We start from the raw sequence: 22,446 nt of genomic DNA, 5'->3' as shown, positions 1-22,446 counted from the left end.
TTACAGGGCAGCACTGGAGAAAGAGACATAGAGAAGACTTATGGACATGGGGAGAGGGGAGGAGAGGGTGAGGCGTATGGAGAGAGTAACATGGACACTCACATCACCATGTGTAAAATAGACAGCCAACGGGAATTTGCTGTATGTCTCAGGAAACTCAAACAGGGACTCTGTGTCAACCTAGAGGGGTGGGGTGGGGTGGGAGATGGGAGGGAGGTTCAAAAGGGAGGGGATATATGTATACCTATGCCTGATTCATGCTGAGGTTTGACAGAAAACAACAAAATTCTGTAAAGCAAGTATCCTTCAATAAAAAATAAATTAAAAAGAAAAACTGAATAAGATACATTATAGCATTGAAGCAACGCTAATTTTCTGATTTTGATCATTGCTCTGTGGTCACATAAATTGTCAACATTTGAGGAAGCTGGATGAAGGCTGAAAAAGCATTTTTGAGATATTTCTGCAATGTTTTTGAAAGTTAGAAATTATTTCAAAATGAAAAGGGTTAAAATTTATCTAGTTAAAAAACAAATAAGAGGTTTGGTGTGACACTTTATTAATGCATTGATTAGAATTTACACTGTCATGATATTTCATGAATACAGAGAGGATGTAGATCTACAGCACAGCCTTGGAAATTCATGCATTTGCAAACTTGAAATTCACAATTATACCCTAGAGGATGCCAAACTGAAGGCAGATCTATTTCTTTTATGATGCCTCATTAAGGGTCTCTGAGCTGGTCTTGGAAGAACTCAAAAAATGTTTTGGTTTGAGAGTAAGACAGATGTCAATCCAGAATATTTTAAAAGCAGGCAGTTGTTCAAATAAGACTTTAAGTCAGCTTAGAGAGCAAAAAGATTTGACAAAGAAATGCAGAGATGGCACATCTGAGTGGGTTGTTTTGGCACCCATAAGGGAGCTGTAAGCCAGCATTTAGAATGGGTGAGCATGGAAAATAGATTTGGTGGAAAAAGACGGTGTTTCACTCACCAATAATAATAATGATAAATACTGCTGACAAGGAACTTTTAATTAACAAATGGAAAATCAGCTCAAGACACATATGCTGAGTCCCTTAGAGGTGAGGTCAGAACAAATTCTTTTTAAAAATGGTAGTAGCTTGTGACCCTGGAATCTATTGATCTTGATGTGGTTTTTTTTTCCCCTTTAACACAGAAGATAATGTTCTCCTCTCTTTCAGAGAAAATCAGATTACTTTCTCACTGAGTTAACATGAAGATTACTCTGAAATGCATCAGAAAAATCACTGCACTGTTTCTTTCTTTCTTTCTCCAAGTAAAAGAAGTATCAGAAGTTTTGTTTTTCAGAACCATTAACTATGATTCTGATTCATACTGCGCAACTGGAAAAGGAGGCCAGGAGCAAATTCTGGGAAATGAGCTCAATCAAAAGCCTGAATTCAGAAACTCGTTTGGAGGACTCCTGTCCTAGAATGGGGCATTGACAGGAGTGGAGGGTAAGATACCCTCCGGACATTTACAGGAGAGAGATGCAAGCTTTGTGTGTGAGGCCTCTACTTGAATTTCCACCTCAGCAGTGGGCTATACTATGGATTATCTCTGCTTTTACCTTTTTTCTACCTTCTGATAGCAAATTCCCTTAAATTTCCTCTTCTATCCTTGTATTCTCCTCCCTTCTTCCTTTCCCCTCTTCTCTTCTCAGTCCATGACCTCTTGACTCAGGTTCATGACCTCAGTCTTTGCCATCACCTGTAGACTTTCACTTTGCATGATTCTAGGGAATAAGAAAGATGTTGGGAATAGAAAGAAGAAAGAAAGAAAAGACAACTAACTAACCTTAAAAGTCTTCTTCCCACTGAGGCTTTCTGGATACTCCAACTGCAGGTCTCATCCAGGGTTTGGTGTAACCCATAATCTAAAAACATTATCATCTGTAACATTCCCTTGAAAGGCAATGATGGTTTCCAACATGGCCCCACCCTTTGCTTAAGTCAAAGCCTCATCAGTCTTGATCCTTCTTTTATAGCCTAGAGGGCCTGAGGTTGATTATATCATTATTCTTCATTCTTTACTGTTTATAATAAGCTTTTTATATTGATGCATTTGCCAGGCAACTTTCCAATGCCTCCCATCAGAATAGACAAAGTATACCACCCATCCATCAACTTTGAACTTGGCCATGAGACTTACTTTGGCCAATGAAGTGTTAACAGATATACCTGCAGTGTGTGTGTGCGCACTCAGTTGTGTCCAACTCTTAGATACCTTGTGGACCGTAGCCCACCAGGTTCCTCTGTTCATGGAATTTTCCAGGAAAGAATATTGGTGTAGGTTGGCACAGAGGTATTTAAATTTTTTCTTTTTGTTGAAATACAGTTGACTTAAAATACTGTATTAGTTTCAGGTATACAGCACAGTGATTCAGTTTCTTATGGTTATATTCCATTATAGGTTATTATGAAATACTGAATATAATATAATTGCTTGTGCTATACAATACATTCTTATTGCTTATTTATTTTATTAATAGTAGTTAGTATTGATTAATTCTACACTCCTAATTTTTCCTTCCTCCCCACTCCCCCTCTGGCAAGCATAAGTTTGTTTTCTGTGACTCTGAGTTTCTGTTTTGTGTATAGATTCACTTGTATTATTTTTAAGATTCCACATATAAGTGACGTATATGATGCTGAAGCTGAAGCTCCAACATTTTGGCCACCTGATGTGAAGAGCTGACTCATTAGAAAAGACCCTGATGCTGGAAAAAATTGAAGGCAGGAGGAGAAGGGACAGAGGATGAGAAGATTGGATGGCATCACTGACTCAATGGACTGAGTTTGAGCAAGCTCTAGGAGATGGTGAAGGACAGGGAAGCCTGGTGTGCTTCAGTCCATGAGGTTACAAAGAGCTGGACACGACTGAGCGACTGAACAACAAAAAGTGACATAATTGGATATTTGTCCTTCTTTGTCTGACTTACTGGGCTACCCAGGTGGCGCTAATGGTAAAGAACCTGCCTGCTAATGAAGAAGATGTAAGAGATGTGAGTTTGATTCCTGGGTCAGGAAAATCCCCTGGAGGAGGGTATGGCAACCACTCCAGTATTCTTGTCTGGAGAATCCCATGGACAGAGGAGCCTGGCGGGCTACAGTCCACAGGGTCACAAAACAGTCAGATGTCACTGAAGTGATTTAGCACATCTGACTTACTTCACTAATTATAATATTCTCTAGGTCCATCAATGTCATTGCACATGGCAACGGTTCATTCTTTTTTATGGCTGAGCAATATTCCATTGTATATGTAAATACCACATCTTCTTAAGCCAGTCATCTGTTGATGGACATGGGTTGTTTCCACGTCTTGGCAATTGTAAGTAGTGCTGCTATTTACATTGTGGTGCATGTATGGTTTCAAACTGGAGCTTCCCTCGTGGCTCAGTGGTAAAGGATCTGCCTGCAATGCAGGAGCCACAGGAAACATGGGTTAAATCCCTGGGTCGGGAAGATCCCCTGGAGGACAGCATGGCAATCCACTCCAGTATTCTTGCCTGGAGAATCCCATGGACAGAGGAGCCTGGTGGGCTATAGTCCACAAATTCATAAAGAGTTGGACACAACTGAAGTGAGTTAGTACGCACTCACATATGTTTTCCAATTAAAAATTTTTTTTTTCTTGATATATACCCAGGAGTAGGATTGCTGAATCATATGGTAGCTCCATTTTTAGTTTTTTAAGGAACCTCTATATTGATTTCCAAGTTGACCAATTTATATTCACATCAACGGTGTAGAAAGTTTCCCATTTTTGCACATCCTCTCCAACATCTATTATTTGTAGATTTTTTGATAATAGCCATTCTGACCAGGGTGACATGCTACCTCATTATGATTTTGATTTAAATTCTCTTATAATCAGTAATGTTGATCATATTTCCTTATTTTTAATTGGAATATAATTGCTTACAAAGTTGTTTTAGTTTTTCTGCATTGACCATCTTTTTATGTGCCTGTTGACCATCTGTATGTTTTCCTTAGAGAAATGTCTATTTAGGTTTTCTGACCATTTTTTGATTGGGTTGTTTGCTTTTTCAGTGTTGAGCTGTATGAGCTGTTTGTGTGTTTTGGATTTTAACCCCTAGCCGGTAGCATCATATGCAAATATTTTCTCCCACTCAATAGATTGCCTTTTTGTTTTGCCAATGGTTTCCTTTGCTGTACAAAAGCTTTTAACTTTGATTAGGTCCCATTTGCTTATTTTTGCTTTTATTTCTTTTGCCTTGGGAGACTGATCTAAGAAAATACTGCTACAATTCATGTCTGAGAATGTTTTGCCTTTGTTCTCTTCCAGGAGTGTTATGGTGTCATGTCTTATATTTAGGTCTTTAATCCATTTTGAGTTTATTTTTGTATATAGTGTGAGAAAATGTTCTAATTTCATTGATTTACTGGTAGCTGTCCAACTCTCCCAACACAATTTTTTGAAGACACTGCTTTTTCTCCATTGTATATTTTTGCCTCCTTTGTCATAGATTAGTGTCATAAGTGTGTGGGTTTACTTCTGGGCTTTTTATTCTGTTCATTGATCTATGTTTGTTTTTGTACAAGCAGAGGCTTTAAATGTGCTTGCATGATTTGACTTGGTCTCTTGTGCTTTTGCCATCTCCATGAGGGTACATCCCAGGTAGCTATTGTTTCTGGAATGAGAAACATGTGAAGTCCTGAACCTGACCTGCAACCTGGGCCCACAATAAGCAAATTCACAACCTGGATCAGAATTTACCCAGCCCAATTAGCAGACCAAGATTGTGAAAAATAAGTATTCATTATATATTTTTTGGTTGTTGAATTTTTGTTGTTGCTATGTTGTTCAGTGGCTGAGTTGTGTCTGACTCTTTGTAACCCCATGAACTGCAGCACGCCAGGCTTCCCTGTCCTTCACTATCTCCCAGAGTTTGTTCAAATTCATGTCCATTGAATCAGTGACACCATCCAACCATCTCATCCTCTGTTGTCCCCTTCTCCTCCTGCCCGCAGTCTTTCCCAGCATCAGGGTCTTTTCTAATGAGCTCTTTATATCAGGTAGCCAAAATTTTGGAGCTTCAGCTTTAGTATCAGTCCTTCCAATGAATATTCAGAGTTGATTTCTTTAGGACTGACTGGTTTGTTATTGTTACATGGCATTATTTCAACAATAGCTGATTGATGCAGGGGCCTCTTTTCTTCCTAGAAATGAATACATTCTTAAATTTCACCTCCAAAATTTGCCATTGTGTGGATTTTTGTGGGAGGTAGAAAGTGAAGATGAACTAAAAAGCCTCTTGATGAAAGTGAAAGAGGAGAGTGAAAAAGTTGGCTTAAAGCTTAACATTCAGAAAACTAAGATCATGGCATCTGGTCCCATCGCTTCTTGGGAAACAGATGGGGAGACAGTGGAAACAGTGTCAGACTTATTTTTTTGGGCTCCAAAATCACTGCAGATGGTGACTGCAGCAATGAAATTAATAGACGCTTACTCCTTGGAAGGAAAGTTATGACCAACCTAGATAGCATATTAAAAAGCAGAGACATTACTTTGCCAACAAAGGTCTGTCTAGTCAAGGCTATGGTTTTTCCAGTGGTCATGTATGGATGTGAGAGTTAGACTATAAAGAAAGCTGAGTGCTAAAGAGTTGATGCTTTTGAACTGTGGTGTTGGAGAAGACTCTTGAGAGTCCCTTGGACTGCAAGGAGATCCAACTAGTCCATCCTAAAGGAGATCAGTCCTGGGTGTTCATTGGAAGGACTGATGTTGAAGCTGAAACTCCAATACTTTGGCCACCTAATGGGGAGAGTTGACTCATTTGAAAAGACCCTGATGCTGGGAGGGAGTGGGGGCAGGAGGAGAAGGGGATGACAGAGGATGAGATGGCTGGATGGCATCACTGACTCGATGGACATGGGTTTGAGTAGACTCCGGGAGTTGGTGATGGACAGGGAGGCCTGGCGTGCTGTAGTTCATGGGGTCGCAAAGAGTCGGACACGACTGAGCGACTGAAGTGATCTGAACTGACTGAATTCCTCTCTGGACACGACTGAGCGACTTCATTTTCACTTTTCACTTTCCTGCATTGGAGAAGGAAATGGCAGCCCACTCCAGTGTTCTTGCCTGGAGAATCCCAGGGACGGGGGAGCCCGGTGGGCTGCCGTCTATGGGGTCACGCAGAGTCAGACACGACTGAAGCGACTTAGCAGCAGCAGCAGCAATTCCTCTCTGACCGCTCCCCTTCCCAATAGCAATAACAGAGCCACGTGATCTGACTCAGCCAGTCAGGTGCTATCCTTCTCTCACACTTTTGAATCTGGAGTCAGTGATACAGAGAAGGAGGGGCAGTTTAAATTTGATGTCTTTGGTGGTAGCAAGGAGTGACCAGTGAGAGAGACATCATAACCACAGACTTCCTGCAGTAAGATTTTGGTTGCAATTTTGCAAGCCGAGCCTCCATTGACTGTTGCTCATTTTCCAAATTTCTTGTCAATTCTATGAGCAATCAACTAATTCTAATGAATTTCTTTTCTGCTTTCAATCTTTCTCTTGTTTGCAACCAAAATATCTGACTGGTACAAACAACTCATTTGAAATACAGTCACTCTCAAACACAGCAAACTTTTTTTTGTGTGTGTGTATAATAAAGTTTTATTGAAGTATAAAGGAGATAGGGAAAGCTTCTGACATAGGCATCAGAAGGGGGCAAAAGAGTACCCCTTTGCTAGTGTTAGCAATGGGGTTATATACTCTCCAATGAATCCAAAGAATATCTGGAGGCTGCAAAGACCTCACCAGACCCACTCCCATAATTTACATTTTAAGATAACAGAGTTGGCCAGAAGGTTTAATCCAAAGATTGTCCTCAGGCAGGATACATCCTTGTAAAGACCAGACCTACTCCCATAATTTATGCTTTAAAATAACAGAATTAGCCAGAGGGTTTAATCCAAAGACTGTCCTCAGGCAGGATACATTATTGTTATATAATCCTAAGGAATGTAGAGGAAAAAAAGTAAAAAAGTTTGTCCTTTCTTCCTCCTTGAATATCCCAGACCTCTCTCTCCTTGGGGACCCCTAGACTTCTTATCAACCTGCCTAGGAAATGACTCTCTCATTCCCCCCTTTTTCTTTTAGGAGAATTATTTTGCCTAGGGAAAAGGGGCATCGTTCTCATTCCATAACTGCTTCCAAGCTGACAAGGGGCATTGTCCCTAAATTGGTGAGGCAACATATTCTCCTAATCCTCATAGTAAGGATGTCTGATCCGGGGCCCCAAGTAATAGTTGGAGGAGGCTGTGGCACTCATAGGGCTCAGAAAACCATTTGTAAATTAAAAGCTTTTAGACGGTTAGAAAACCCCATTATACAGTTATAGATGTAAGGCAAAATAGTCATTAAACCAAGTTAAAATCAAAATGAAAAGTCACATTATGTCCATAGTTACATCAGTCCATCTTAAGGTTCTTAGATGTCATCAGTTTAAGAAGAGGCATCACATGCGATTGTTGAAGGTATTTGCAGACTTGGAGAAAGTCCTTTCCTTGAAGTGGAGATGTCCACCATGGGACGCCTTTCACGGGTGAAGAAGGGAGTGGTCCACAGGCCAAGCAGTTAGACCGATTGTGGAATGCAGCATAGGAGTGAGCCCAAGACAGGAAGGCATTGTCTTGAGGATCAAACGGCAGACTCAGGATTTCTGGAGTCAGCAGAAGTAGGCTCACATAGATTATCAGGCCCATCTTGTCCTGAAGGATCCCGAACGAGCCCCCAAGATGAAAGGTTGTTGCTGAACGATAAGACGCGGGATTCTTGGCCTCTGGAGGAGACGAATTCAATCTGGGGCCAGAAACGAGGCTGGATCGCTCAGAGCTTTTGTGTAATAAAGTTTTATTAAAGTATAAAGGAGATAGAGAAAGCTTCTGACATAGGCATCAGAAGGGGGCAAAAGAGTACCCCACAGCAAACTTTTAAATTTATTTCTAAGGCTTTATAACTTGTTAAGGTGTGGGAGCATTTTTGCCTCTGAAAATGATATAACTCATTAAATGAAATCAAGCGATATTAACAGTGTTAATCAGCTTCATAATTTTGGGGGAAAAATCTTTTTTCCTGTAGACCTATATTAGCACTCTCTCTCTAGAAGGGACCAAATTTTTCAACACAAGTTTAGTATACCTTCATAAGGGGCTCTTTGGCTTAAGTTAGGGGTAGGACCATATGAAAATCAGCACTGGTACTCAGGGGAATGATTCAAATGATAAGATTTTTGTGTTTTTAATTTTCAAAAAATTAATGATTCAGATTATAAGATTTTGTATTTTTAAATAGAACTATCATAACATCCAGACTTCCACTTTTGTATATTTATCTGAAGGAATGAAATCACTGTCGAAGAGCTATCTGCACCCCTATGTTCATTGCAGCATTGTATACAATAGCCAAGACATAAGAACACCTGTGTTCATCTAGGCGTGAATGGGTAAAGAAAATGTTCTTATTCAGCCATCAAAAAAGAAGGAAATCCTGCCACTTGCAAAATCATGGATGCATCTTGAGGGCATTAGGCTAAGTGAAATAAATCAAAGATAAATACTTGTGGAATCTATAAAGCACACACACACACAAACTCCTCAAAACTAAATCATAGGAAAAGAGATCAGATTTTTGGTTACCAGAGATATAAGGTGATGGGTGGGGGAATTGGTACAGATATCTAATTATAAGAGAAATAAGTGCTATGGATATAATGTACAAGATGACAACTACGGTTAACACTCTTGTATGGCTAACAGAATAAATCCTAAAAGTTCTCACCACAGGGAAAACAACTTTTCCCCCCTCTCCTTTCTCTCTTTTTTCCCTTTGTATTTATGAGATGATGTATATTAACTAAGCTTATTGTGATAATAATTTTGCAATATAAGTAAGTCAAATCATTATGTTGTGCATCTTAATCTTATAAAGGGCTGTATATTTTTTTTAAAAATTAGAATTCAAAGACCTGGAGTCCTGGCTTACTCTCTGTGAGCCTCAATTTCCTTGTGTTTATAATGGGTGTAATAAATTGGATACAAAAGGGTTTTAAACCCCAGAGAGAGACACAGAAGGAAGTTGCCATTGTCACATTCTAAACATATATTGCTATACTCATCTCCTCAGTGAGAAAAAAAGAAAAAACGGTATGGAAATATCAATTGCTAGTGGCTGTTTCTGGCAACTGATGAACACTGCAAGGACAAAAAGAAAAAAAAAAAAATCAAGACTCTGGCATCTTGAGATTTTTTGGCTTGGCCCCCAGCTAATCACAATTCCAAATGCTGGCATCACAATTCCAAATGCTGGCTAGCAAAACAGCGCAATCAAACTGAGTTAAACTGCTTTGCGATGTTATGGAACACACGTCGGAAAGAGCTGGTGGGGGGCATGAGGCACCTGGGGCTCCCAAGAATGCTGCAGCATCTCAGCCAGAAGAGGCCGCCTAGTCGCTCCAATTGTGTCAAGGTGGTGATCTTGTGAACCAAACGTTTCTACTTGGCGGGACATCAGAAAAACGGCAGTGAAGGCAGTGTGCCTGCAAAGGTAGACTTAGGCTGAGCGACTTCTCCTCTTGGTGGACCACACAGCCTAAGACAGAGGTTGGCTGTGCTAGCTGTTTCTGTCATCTTGACTGCATCTTTCCAATATAAACCCTCATGTAGAAATAGTTTAATGAATGAATCTGTTACTGCAGACTAATGGAGGGACTCCTGTTAGAGTCAACAACCCCCTTCTTGATAACCCTAGTTCCAAAAGCATGGCCCGTAAAACTGCGGCATCAGTGTGACCTGGGAACTTAGAAATGCAAACTCTCAGATTGCATCTCAGAATCAGAAACTGTGAGGGTGGGGACAGAATCAGCAATGTGTATTGTCACAGGCCCTCTAGGGGATCTTGACACACACCCAAACTTGGGAAATACTGGTCTATAGCATCTCCTGTTCAAGAACAGAGCTCCGTCAGTTCTGCCCTCTGCTCCAACACCAGCAATTTTTCCGTTCAATGGATCTCTCCCATCAGTACACTTCCTCGTGCTGGTATTTTTCCTACTGTAAAACCACCATCTTCTTGACCTCACTTCTCTTGCTATAGGTTCTTTCTTTGCTTCACTTGAGTTTGGATAAACAAAGCTCTTTCTAAACAACTGGCCATGTTTTCCTCCCAGTTCAGTCGCTCAGTCGTGTCCGACTCTTTGCGACCCCATGAATCACAGCATGCCAGGCCTCCCTTTCCATCACCAACTCCCGGAGTTTACTCAAACTCATGCCCATCAAGTCGGTGATGCCATCCAGCCATCTCATCCTCTGTCATCCCCTTCTCCTCCTGCCCCTAATCCCTCCCAGCATCAGGGTCTTTTCAAATGAGTCAACTCTTCCCATCAGGTGGCCAAAGTATTGGAGTTTCAGCTTCAACATCAGTCCTTCCAATGAACACCCAGGACTGATCTCCTTTAGGATGGACTAGTTGGATCTCCTTGCAGTCCGAGGGACTCTCAAGAGTCTTCAAAGGCATCAATTTTTCGGTGCTCAGCTTTCTTCACAGTTCAACTCTCACATCCATACATGACCACTGGAAAAACCATAGCCTTGGCCAGATGGACCTTTGTTGGCAAAGTAATGTCTCTGCTTTTTAATATGCTATCTAGGTTGGCCATAACTTTCCTTCCAAGGAGTAAGCGTCTTTTAATTTCATGTCTGCAGTCACCATCTGCAGTGATTTTGGAGCCCAAAAAAATAAGTCTGACACTGTTTCCACTGTCTCCCCATCTGTTTCCCATGAGGTGATGGGACCAGATGCCATGATCTTAGTTTTCTGAATGTTAAGCTTTAAGCCAACTTTTTCACTCTCCTCTTTCACTTTCATCAAGAGGCTTTTTAGTTCCTCTTCACTTTCTGCCATAAGGGTTGTGTCATCCGCATATCTGAGGTTATTGATATTTCTCCCGGCAATCTTGATTCCAGCTTGTGCTTCCTCCAGTCCAGCCTTTCTCATGATGTACTCTGCATATAAGTTAAATAAGCAGAGTGACAATATACACCTTTGATGTACCCCTTTTCCTATTTGGAACCAGTCTGTTGTTCCATGTCCAGTTCTAACTGTTGCTTCCTGACCTGCATACAGGTTTCTCAAGAGGCAGGTCACATGGTCTGGTATTCCCATCTCTTTCAGAATTTTTCCACAGTTTCTTGTAATCCACACAGTCGAAGGCTTTGGTGTAGTCAATAAAGCAGAAATACATGTTTTTCTGGAACTCACTTGCTTTTTCAATGATCCAGCAGATATTGGCAATTTGATCTCTGGTTCCTCCGCCTTTTCTAAAACCAGCTTGAACATCTGGAAGTTCTTAGTTCACGTATTGCTGAAGCCTGGCTTGGAGAATTTTGAGCATTACCTTACTAGCGTGTGAGATGAGTGCAATTGTGTGGTAGTTTGAGCTTTCTTTGGAATTGCCATTCTTAGGGATTGGAATGAAAACTGACCTTTTCCAGTCCTGTGGCCACTGCTGAGTTTTCCAAATTTGCTGACATATTGAGTGCAGCACTTTCACAGCATCATCTTTCAGGATTGAAAATAGCTCAACTGGAATTCCATCACCTCCACTAGCTTTTTTCGTAGTGATGCTTTCTAAGGCCCACTTGACTTCACATTCCAGGATGTCTGGCTCTAGGTGAGTGATCACACCATCGTGATTATCTGGGTCGTGAAGATCTTTTTTGTACAGTTCTTCTGTGTATTCTTGCCACCTCTTCTTAATATCTTCTGCTTCTGTTAGGTCCATACCATTTCTGTCCTTTATTGAGCCCATTTTTGCATGAAATGTTCCCTTGGTATCTCTAATTCTCTTGAAGAGATCTCTAGTCTTTCCCATTCTGTTGTTTTCCTCTATTTTGTTGCATTGATCAGTGAGGAAGGCTTTCTTATCTCTCCTGGCTATTCTTTGGAACTCTGCATTCAAATGGGTGTATCTTTCCTTTTTTCCTTTGCTTTTCACTTCTCTTCATTTCACAGCTACTTGTAAGGCCTCCTCAGACAACCATTTTGGCTTTTTGCATTTCTTTTCCATGGGGATGGTCTTGATTCCTGTCTCCTGTACAATGTCATGAACCTCCGTCCATAGTACATCAGGCTCTCTATCTATCAGATCTAATCCCTTAAATCTATTTCTCACTTCCACTGTATAGTCATAAGGGATTTGATTTAGGTCATACCTGAATGGTCTAGTGGTTATCCCTACTTTCTTCAATTTAAGTGTGAATTTGGCAATAAGGAGTTCATGATCTGAGCCACAGTCAGCTCCTGGTCTTGTTTTTGCTGACTGTATAGAGCTTCTCCATCTTTGGCTGCAAAGAATATAATCAATCTGATTTCAGTGTCGACCATCTGGTGATGTCCATGTGTAGAGTTTTCTCTTGTGTTGTTGAAAGAGGGCATTTGCTATGACCAGTGCATTCTCTTGGCAAAACTCTATTAGCCTTTGCCCTGCTTCATTCCATACTCCAAGGCCAAATTTGCCTGTTACTCTAGGTGTTTCTTGACTTCCTACTTTTGCATTCCAGTCCCCTATAATGAAAAGGACATATTTTTTGGGTGTTAGTTCTAAAAGATCTTGTAGGCCTTCATAGAACCATTCAGCTTCAGCTTCTTCAGCGTTACTGGTTGGGGCATCAGCTTGGATTACCGTGATATTGAATGGTTTGCCTTGGAAATGAACAGAGATCATTCTGTCATTTTTGAGATTGCATCCAAGCACTGCATTTCAGACTCTTTTGTTGACTATGATGACTACTCCATTTCTTCTAAGGGATTCCTGCCCACAGTAGTAGATATAATGGTCATCTGAGTTAAATTCACCCATTCCAGTCCATTTTAGTTCACTGATTCCTAGACTGTCGACATTCACACTTGCCATCTCCTGTTTGACCACTTACAATTTGCCTTGATTCATGCACCTAACATTCCAGGTTCCTATGCAATCTTGCTCTTTACAGCATCAGACCTTGCTTCTATCACCAGTCCCATCCACAACTGGGTATTGTTTTTGCTTTGGCTCCATCCCTTCATTCTTTCTGGACCAACTCACATTAGGCTTTGCCTCAAGCATTCCAAGAAAGTGCTCCAGCCAAGGTGAACCAAGGACCTCTGGGCCTGCTAAATCTATCTTGGGAACATTTCCTCACTTGCCTTTTAGGTCTCCACACTCTACTGCTTTTCCTCCTAGCCCATCAACTCCTTCTCAGTCTTCTTCATGGGTTCTTCCTCATCTCCTTACCTTCTTTAATGCTGAATGCCATCAAGCTCAGGTTTTGACAGCTTCCTTTATCTTCATCCTCTCTCATAAGTGGTCTCATCTTTATTCTCATGACTTTAAGTAGGAACTATGTTTTTGACTCTCCATGATGTATTTCCAACTCAGAAGTGTCTCCTGAACTCTAGACTCATAAACCCTACTGCCGAGCTGGTAACGTCTCTTGGATATCTACTGTGCTGTGCTAGGTCGCTTCAGTCATACCCTACTATTTGTGACCCCAGGGACTGCACCCCACCAGGCTCTCTGTCCATGGGATTCTTCAGGTAAGAATGGCAGGAGTGGGTTGCCATTTCCTCCTTCAGGGGATCTTCCCAACTCAGGGAGCGAACCTGTGTCTCTTATGCCTCCTGCAATGGCAGGTGGGTTCTTTACCACTAGCACCACCTGGTAAGCCAGGATATCTACTGGACAGAGCAGAGCTAATCCCTCCCAACTTGACCTTCTGATCTCCCCCCCACCCCCCATAGAGTCTACCTTCCACAGTCAATGACTGAAAATGCCATCCTTCCTAGGAAGTTTGGCATCCTCTTTTACCCTTCTTTTCCTCATAGGACACACATGTGTTCTAATATGAAGCTGTGTTGGCCCCACCTTCAAAATATAACTGGAATTTGACCACCTTTTACCTTGTCCACTGCCACTGCCCTGGCACCCGTGGCCATCATCAGTGCTCATCGCGATTTGTAAAATCGCCTCATCAATAGGGTCCCTGCTCCTCCAACGCTGCTCTGTAGCTGAGCCTCAGCAACTAGAACAGTCCGTTTAAAACATTGTAAGGTCCTGTCACTCTTGGTCTTAAAGCCATGTAACGGCTCTTGTGATATGGTGAGTTTTAATAAGTAGTATATACTTGGTCTTTGTCCTATTTCTGAACAGAGCTCCTAAAACACTTGGAATTTCCTAAGTGATAAAAACAGTCCTTTCGCTTCCCTGGTGCTTCTGTGGTAAAGAATCCACGAGTTAATGCAGGACAGGTGGGTTTCATTCTGGGGTTGGGAAGATCCTCTGGATAAGAAAATGGCAACCCACTCTAGTATTCTTGCCTGGAAAATCCATGGACAGAGGAGCTTGGTGGGCCACAGTCCACAGGGCCACAAGAGAGTCAGACATGACTGAGCACACACTATCCCAAATATCCTGCTCTTTTTTTTCTCATTGATTATTCCATCTTCATCACATCATATTATTTACTTGTTTAATTTACTGCTTGCCTTTCTGGACCAGAATGTAAGTTTCACAAGGGCTGAGATCTTCATCACAGATGAAGCCCCAGCTCCTAGAGCAGCTCTTGGCACATGGTCAGCACTCAATATTTGTTAATATACAATTAAATTAATAAATGAGTATGTGAGTAAATGCATGTGGAGTTATTTGGGGCCTTGGTGATACTGACGTCATCACTCTGTGCCTTTGATCTTAATGTATCTTGTCCAGAGAAGTTGGAAATTTTCTTCCAATCGTCATAAAGCCATCTGGATTTCATTTTTTATTGCTATCATCACGGAACATCGTGTCTGCAAAATCTCAAATTAAACAGAATATAAAAATGGAAGGGGAAGCCAAAAAGGAAGCTGGACATAGCAAACTGTAAACTGCAAGGGAAACGAACATTTCTAAGCTTGAAAATATTCTCTGTGGTTGGTGTGAGTTTTGTACTGAGTCCAGAAGAATGTGATGGCACTTGAGATCTGACTGCAGTTGATCTGAGTAAAAAGAGGGTCAGGGAAAAAAAAAAAAAAAGAGGGTCAGGGAAAACACAGAGGACCCTGGTGACAGCCAGAAAGAATGGTAGGACATTTCAAAGACAGGGCAGGGGAATCAAAACTGAGTGAATCAGAAAAGAATTACGGCTGTGGCCCCGAGGAGGTTCTGCAGTTTCTTCGGAAGCCATCTTTACCTGAAAGGCAGATGGTCTATCAGTTTCCTTTTGTTGCTGTGACACATTCCTACAACTTAGTGGCTTTGAACAGCACACACTGATAATGTTACAATTCTGTTGTATGAAATGGATCTCATTGGGCTAAAATCAAGGTGTCAGCAGGGCTGTGTTCCGTTTGGGGGGCTCTAAGAGAGAATCAGTTTTCCTGCCTTTTCCCACTTCTGGAGGTGACTCACACTCTTTGGTTCATGCCCCAGCCCCATTCCCTTTTCCATCTTCAAAGCCAGCAATAATCATTCAAGTCTTTCTCACATAGCATTATTCTAATGCTTTTGATTCCCTTTTCCATATTTAAGGACTCTTCTGCTAACATTTGGGAAGATCCCCTGAAGGAGAACCTGGCAACCCACTCCAGTATTCTTTCCTGGAGAATCCCATGGGCAGAGGAGCCTGGAAGGCTATGGTCCAGAGTGTCGAAAAGAGTTGGACAAGCCTGAAGTGACTTAGCACCCATATACTGATGACATTGATCCCATCAGAGCAACCTTGGATTGTTGCTCACTGTTCAGTCGCTAAGTCATGTCTGACAACTGCAAAGGTAGACTTAGGCTGAGCGACTTCTCCTTGGGAGAAGTGACTTCTCCTCTTGATAGACCACACAGCCTAAGACAGAGGTTGGCTGTGTTAGCTGTTTTTGTCTTCTTGACTGCATCTTTCCAATATAAACCCTCCTGTAGAAATAGTTTAATGAATGAGTCTGTTACTGCAGACCGTAACAGAGGGACTCCTGTTTAGAGTCAACAACCCCCTTCTTGATAACCCTAGTTCCGAAAGCATGGCCCGTAAAACTGCAGCATCAGTGTGACCTGGGAACTTGTAACCCCGTGGACTGCAGCAAGCCAGGCTTCCCTGTCCTTCACTATCTCCCGGAATTTGCTCAAAGTCATGCCCATTAAGTTGATAATGCCATCCAACCATTTCATCCCCTGTCCCCCCCTTCTCCTCCTGTCCTCAGTCTTTCCCAGCATCAGGTTCTTTTCCAATGAGTTGGCTCTTCACATCAGGTGGCCAAAGTATTGGAGCTTCGGCTTCAACATTGTCCATCCAGTGAATATTCAGGGTTGATATCCTTTAGGATTGACTGCTTTGATCTCCTTGCAGTCTAAGGAACTCCCAAGAGTACCTTCTTTAGCACCATAGTTCAAAAGCATCAATTTTTTGACACTCAGCCTTCTTGATGGTCCACCTCTCACATCCGTATATGACTACTGGAAAAACCATAGCTTTGATGCTGCAGACCTTTGTCAGCAGAGTGTTGTCTCTGCCAACTGTGTACAGAGCCAACTGTGTACTAGATGGTTGGGACTGTCAGTCCATGCTGTCTGGTTTAATATGCTATCATAGCTCTTCTTCCAAGGAGTAAGTGGAAGAGTAAGGAGTACTTCCAAGGAGTAAGTTGCATGCCTGCAGGCACTGTCCATGGTGATTTTGGAGCCCAAGAAAATAAAATCTATTACTATTTCCACTTTTTCCCCACCTATTTGCCATGAAGTGTTGGGACCAGATTCCATGATCTTAGTTTTCTGAATGTTGAATTTTAAGGCTGCTTTTTTTTCGCCCTTCTTTTTCACCCTCATCAAGAGGCTCTTTAGTTCCTCTTCACTTTCAGCCTTTAGATAGTTTAAAATTGGTTGATTGGCAATCTTAGTTCTACCTCTAATCTTATTTTCCCCTTTGCCTTGTGTGATATTATGATTTTTAGTAAGAAACATTCATTTGATCCTGGATACTATTCCTGGCACAGAACCCCCAAACCCTTGGAATTTCCTAAAGGATGAGAGCTCCGTAGGTGTCTTTTGTTATGTTAACGAAGGAACTTTTGGAAAGCTACCAAGGAAGGGACTGGTGGCCAGAAGAGCCAGCTGTGAGCTAGACAGTGGGAACTTTCCGTCCCAGCCCCTCCTGCCCCCTCACCTCTGGAAGGCCAGTGGCTACTGATTTAGTCAAGCATGACTATGGAGTTAGGCCTCCACAAAAACTCAAAGGGACGTGTTCGGAGGGCTTCCGCGTTGGTGAGCACGTGGAGGTTTGGGGCCCTCCGTCTGTCTGAGAGGGCATGGGTGCTCTGGGCTCTTTCCCCACACCTCGGCCTGGGCCTCTCCTCCTTCTGGCTGCTCCTGAGTTATAGTCTTTCATAATAAACCAGTCATCTAGTAAGTAAAGTGTTTCCTGGGTTCTGCGAGCTACTCTAGCAAGTTAATGGAACTTGAGGAGGGGTCGTAGGAGCCTCCCATCAATAGCAGATTGGTCAGAAGCACAGGTGACAACCTGGCCTTGGGTCAGGCATCTAATGCGGGGGGCCGTCTTGGACTGAGCCCTTGACCTGTGAGATTCTATGCAGTCTCCAGGTAGATTGTGCCTCCAGAATTGAGGCTAATGATAGGATCCAGCTGGTGTCTGGAGCTCTGGTTGTTGGTGTGGGGGAAATACCACACCTCCATACGCTTACATGTTAGAACTGGGGGTGTAGACCACTTTATCTTAAAAAGAACATCTTCAAAGCTTCTTGGGAATAGTACATTAGGCATTCTACCTACCACAGATGGTATCTAAATCACAACAGTTTTTGTTTGGTTGTTTGTTTGATTGATTAGAAATGACTAATCAATTTCTAGGCCTTTGTTTTGACTAGTAAGAAAACAAAGGCCAGCCTGGACAGATGCTCAGATCCCAGTTTCTCAGTAATATTTATTGGATGAATGAGTAGGAAGGAGAGTGAGATTAGAAGTACATTTACAGGCAGTTTCTCACAGGAGTATTTAGGATCTTTTGGGCGAAATAAGACCACTTCCTAGAATTTCCTATCTGTCATTATGTTTCATATTTGCAAACCTTAAAGACAAGTAATAGAGACTAGAAGAAAATGATTCAATAGTCAGATCACAGTGTTTTAGTTTCCCATTGAACGTTGTTGGACTCGGGGAGATTTATAGTTTAGTTTTCTACAGGGCTACTTTCCATGGGTATACCTGATTTGCATAACTTTCCAATCCACCGTCATTAGGTTCCTCTTTCCCAGCTTCCATGTACATTTTTTAATTACTTAATAAGCACTGAAATGCAAGAGAGAATTCATGCATGAGTCCTTGGTGACACCCTCTGCTGGCCTCACACCAGACCTGACAGAAGATAATGTGGGTCCTGGTCAGACGACTTGGTGATTTACACTCAGCCAGAGGGCCCCTTCTCCGTGCCGCCCATGGGTCCGGCACATGGTGGGCCTTCTGCAGATGTCTGTGGGCTGATGGGTGGGATTACCCATGTATGAACTGAGTGGATTGGAGCTGATGAACTTCCCGTCAGGTATGTGTGGCTCTTAGGAAGGAGACCCTGAGTTGAGGATTTGCGTGCAAGTGATATGTGAAGGGGGCTTCTGTGGTGCCAGAGTGGAACAGAATTCACCCACAAAGCAGGAGATGCAAGAGAGTTGGGTTCAATCCCTGGGTCGGGAAGATCTGCCAGAGAAGGGCACGGCAACCCTCTCCAGTATTCTTGCCTGGAGAATCCCATGGACAGAGGAGCCTGGTGGGCTACAGTCCAGAGGGTCACAAAGAGTTGGACATGACTTAGTGACTTAGCTCTCAGGCCCGCAGTATATGAAGGAAGGATTTCCCAAAGAAACAGGTGGAGGAGTGGAGGAGACAGGCTGCGGAAGGGGGAGAACTAAGGGAAGGAGTGATTTTCGGCAGAGCCCCAGCTTCTGCTTGACTGGACGAGGACACTCCAGAGTGGAAACGACACCTCAGAGCTTGTGCTTTCTCAGGGGGAGAAGCTGGGCTTTTGCGTTTCTGTACCAGCCCTCGTTGGCCGAAGGCCACCCAGGGGCTGTGGCCCCCGGCACTTGGCACTCTCAGCAGTGGCTCCAGCTGCCAGGCCCTGAAGAGAGAGGGGTACACTGACTGATAAAAGCCAGAACACAGAATCCAAGGGAGAAGCCCAGAAACGGCCACAGACATCTGAGGGCACCAACAGCATCCAGCATCTTCCGGCTCCATAGCTGTAGAAGTGTGACCATGTGTCCACGTTTCCACATGCAAAAATTCACATTTTCAGAATCCTGAGGGGGCACCCTTGTCATACGTTTGTCTTTAGTAAATATGGCTTTGCTCCCAGGAAATAAATTTTTCCAGTGGTAAATCTGGCTTTCAATGACCATGGTATATATAATTTCTACATTTAAGAAATTCCATGCAGTTGTTTCTAGGGATATTTGGACTTTTCTATTCCAATTCAACTATGCTATACATGTAGAATTGGACTAGAAGAATGCAGCTGACTACACGCTCGATCCAAATGTCCTCCCGATCGGTTATGGTATTAATTTGGTTTAATATTGATGTTTTGGACATTATTCATGGCATGGTTAAAAAGTCATAAAGATAAAACTTGAAGCATATGTTCTGAACAAATATCTCCACGGTTAAAGAAAAACAATTACTGAAAACAAAAGAAACGAAAGAGGCCTATCTCCTCACGACCTGGAACCACTGAGGGCAGACCAGTCCCGCAGCAGATTGACATTTCACCTACAAAGGTTTAAGTTAATCTGGTTTCCACTGAGGGCAGGTCAAGAAGGCACTTGAAAGCAATGCGAAGTGTTGGTTTTGGACCATTTTAATGCTAACACACATATTTAAGCCATTTACACTAGATAAACTAACAATTTTTTTGGCCAAGGGCCTGCCCGTTATGATGTTAAAAGAGCAAGCCCAAGAAACCTTGAGCTGTTTGGGATGTAATTTGAAACAGTTCTCTGGACCAGCGAAATTGTGAAAGACCAGCATGTTCGGTTTTAGGACCAGCTTGTTTCTGTAGGCTTATGGGGCTTCCGTGTGTCAAAACTAGTCTTGGAGCTGTTTATCTTTGTCTTGAAAGTGACAGGCAGGGTTACAGAGATACCATTTGGCTAACAGAGTTACAATGACATGTAATAATTCAATTCACCTAGAAACGGCAATGATTGATTATTAAACAAATATATCATCAGTACTGCCAGTCCTATTGAAGATGCTGACGATGATAAGGGCAGGGGGTCACTCTAATCCTCTTTCCCTTTCAACCCAGCTTTGGGAACTCAAAGAAAACCTAGTCTACCCTCTGTCCCTTCCGCTCCCTCAAGCGTCCTGCTCATGCACCGCACTCTAGGCTCAGTGGTCACGAGTATCCACCGGGAAGCAACATTCATGGTTTCCTGTGAATGATCCCGTTAACTACGTGGTGATGCTCTGTTCCCGCCACCTCCCTGCCACAGCATTGCACTGGGTTTAGGGCAGCCAAGAGCGGAGAAGAGACTTGTATGATACTGTATGGTATCTCTAATGTGCAATTTAAAAACAACACAAATGAATACACAAGGAAAACAGAAACAAATTCAGGTTTAGGGGCTTCACTGGTGGCTCACTGATAAATAACCTGCCTGCCAGTGCAGGAGATGTGAGTTCGATCCTGGTCAGGATGATCCCCTGGAGAAGGAAATGGCAACCCACTCCAGTATTCTTGGCTGGAGAATCCCATGGACAGGGGAGCCTGGCAGGCTACAGTCCATGGGGTTGCAAAGAGTTGGACATGACTTAGCAACTACACAGATCATCAGTACTGCCAGTCCTATTGAAGACGCTGCTGCTGATGAAGATAATGGATAATGGATGAGGATAATGAAGAGGAGGAGATGGGGAGTACTTTTGCCTAGCTTCTTTCTGATGCTGGAGTACCCCATGGCCTTTGTACTGGCTCTGGCTTCTGCCTGAATCTTGTTCCTCCAATCTTATGTCATGGTTGGTTCCTTTCTTCCTTGAGGTATAAGCTAAGTCGCTTCCTCTGTATTTCTTTCCTAGGATTGATCTCGTATTGTGTTCCCTGACACACAGACATGCGCTATGACAATCTCTGCTTTATTTCCTTCACAGCACTTTTTGTTAATGATGTTATATTGTCCACTTGTGTTTTTACTTATTGTGGGTCTCCTCCAGGCTTACCACGTTCATTTAGGGAGGCTTCTGGCTCACACAACAGCTACATCCTTTCCCATCCTTGGCTCCATCCACGAGGGACCATTGTGCAAGCAGGTGGACAAACCAGCTTGCCCATCCAATCCCCACCCAAGACACCACCATGCCTGTAAAGGCTGAGGTAGGGCACAACAAAAAGAGAGTTCGTTGCAACATACTTGGAAATGTATTTATTTATTAATTTTTGAGAGCATGGAGTCTGAACCACTGGAGCGCTGGGCAAGGCCCTGAAATGTATTTTATTTTGAAAAAAATAGACAGGTTTATGACTTCCCTGGTGGCTTAGATGGTAAAGCATCTGCTTACAATGCAGGAGACCCGGGTTCAATCCCTGGGTTGGGACGATCTCCTGGAGAAGGAAATGGCAACTCCAGTATTCTTGCCTGGAAAATCCCATAGATGGAGGAGCCTGGTGGGCTATAGTCCATGGGGTCACAAAGAGTCAGACATGACTGAGAGACTTCACTTTCACATGCCCAGATAGAGAAATGGTTATATATGTGATAAAGCAAGTTCTATGAAGTGTAAATGGCAGGATCTAGGTGGTATTATAAAGGTGCTTGCTTTTTTTTATTGTTCAAGGTTTTTTTGTGTTTGGAAATTTTCATCATACAAAGTTGGAAGAAACACAAAGAATAAAAGAACTGGTTTGGAAATCAGAAGTCAGAAGGTGATTGGGCCCCAGTGCCTTGGATACATCCCAAATACTATGAAAATTATATTAAAAAAAATAATTTGACTACGTATTTGTCAGGACTTTTAGTTGGAAATGACAGTAAGCTATCTCAAACTGGGGGGGTGGGTGGGCAGGGGAGACTGGCACATATAACTGGGAGGGAGGGGCTTCACACCGGATCTTTTGAAGTTTCTCCACATCTCTTCACTCTTCTTCTCTCCATGTGCTGCTCTCAGCTTTTCCAACTTCAGATGGATTTTCTCCATGCAGCAGTAAAAGGGAATGACCACAGATTTTACCTCTCTCAATTGAATAACCCAACGTGTAAAATAGGATTCTCTCTTCAAAAAATCTCTCTTCAATACTACACAATTCTAGGGAAGAATTTGGATTGGCCTGAAATGAATCATGAGCCCAGACTTACAGCCCCAGGGATGGTGTGCAATTAGCTAGACCTGGGTCAC

At 42.6% G+C, this 22,446-nt stretch overlaps 1 long non-coding RNA gene across 3 annotated transcripts in view; it reads left to right on the top strand.

Moving 5' to 3' along the window:
* The window catches only part of LOC139036544 (uncharacterized), a 31,109-nt gene extending 9,070 nt beyond the window's left edge, over window positions 1-22,039 (top strand). The window contains exons 2-4 of one of the 3 annotated variants that reach the window (XR_011489323.1): window positions 1,335-1,483; window positions 21,268-21,427; window positions 21,889-22,039. This is a non-coding gene — a long non-coding RNA (uncharacterized lncRNA). Of the gene's footprint in view, window positions 1-1,303; window positions 1,484-21,267; window positions 21,428-21,888 lie in introns of all 3 variants that reach the window. The other 2 variants (XR_011489321.1, XR_011489322.1) reach the window with 2 other exon arrangements.
* Window positions 22,040-22,446: the final 407 nt, after the last annotated feature.

The sequence above is a fragment of the Odocoileus virginianus genome, chromosome 9 (assembly GCF_023699985.2).
Source record: "Odocoileus virginianus isolate 20LAN1187 ecotype Illinois chromosome 9, Ovbor_1.2, whole genome shotgun sequence".
Lineage (NCBI taxonomy): Eukaryota > Metazoa > Chordata > Mammalia > Artiodactyla > Cervidae > Odocoileus > Odocoileus virginianus.
This window is presented reverse-complemented; position numbering and strand designations above follow the sequence as displayed.